The following is an 855-nucleotide window of genomic DNA, read 5'->3' on the forward strand; positions in this document are numbered from 1 at the left end:
AAAAAAAAAAAAAAAAAAAAAAAAAAAAAAAAAAAAAAAAAAAAACTGTCTGAGCCAGCGGCTATAGCACTTTGAATATAGAAGTTTCCAGTGGATCACTGAAGTTGAGCAACGTTGCGCGTGATTAGTATCAGGATGGGTGACTTTTTGGACAATCGCGTGCTGCTGACTTTTCCCGGCCTCACTCAGGCTGATTGGGGCGTAAAGAAAAAAAAAAGAAGAAGAAGAAGAGGGAGAAGAAGAAGAGGAAGAAGAAAAAAAAGAAGAAGAAGAAGAAGAAGAAGAGGAAGAAGAAGAAAAAGAAGAAGAATAAGGAGAAGAAGAAGAAGTAGTAGAAGAAAAAGAAGGAAGAAGAAGAAGAAAAAGAAGGAAGAAGAAGGAGAAAACTCCCTACAGTCCTACACAATACTAGAGAGGAAAGCCGTGTAAAACATTTTGAACACAGGAAAGATAAAAAATGAAAAGAAAGGAAAAAAATCTGGGAGATAGGTTTGACAGGAGAAATATTCATGTTTGCAAGGGAGAAATGTAAAGCAAGAAGAAGGAGGACGAGAAGAAGAAGAAGAAGAGGAAGGAGAAGAAAAAAGAGGAAGATTAAAGACAGAAATCCGAATATAGAAAATGAGAGAGAGAGCGAGAGAGGGGAGAGAGAGAAATGTAAACGGAAGAGGAAGACAGGTAAGGGAAGAATTATTAGAGCCTAGGTTAGAGAGAGAGAGTGGAAAAAACAAACAATCCAGATGTAGGAAAAATAGGAGACTGTGCCAGGAACAAAACAGGATAGGAAAAGAAGGAAGGAGAAGAAAAAAGAGGAAGATTAAAGACAGAAATCCGAATATAGAAAATGAGAGAGAG

General features: G+C 37.1%; 1 pseudogene; it reads left to right on the plus strand.

Moving 5' to 3' along the window:
- The first annotated feature begins 53 nt into the window (after positions 1-53).
- LOC113473270 lies at positions 54-171 on the plus strand (annotated as a pseudogene).
- Positions 172-855: the final 684 nt, after the last annotated feature.

Source organism: Diaphorina citri, unplaced genomic scaffold (assembly GCF_000475195.1).
Source record: "Diaphorina citri unplaced genomic scaffold, Diaci psyllid genome assembly version 1.1 scaffold22030, whole genome shotgun sequence".
Classification (NCBI taxonomy): Eukaryota; Metazoa; Arthropoda; class Insecta; order Hemiptera; family Psyllidae; genus Diaphorina; species Diaphorina citri.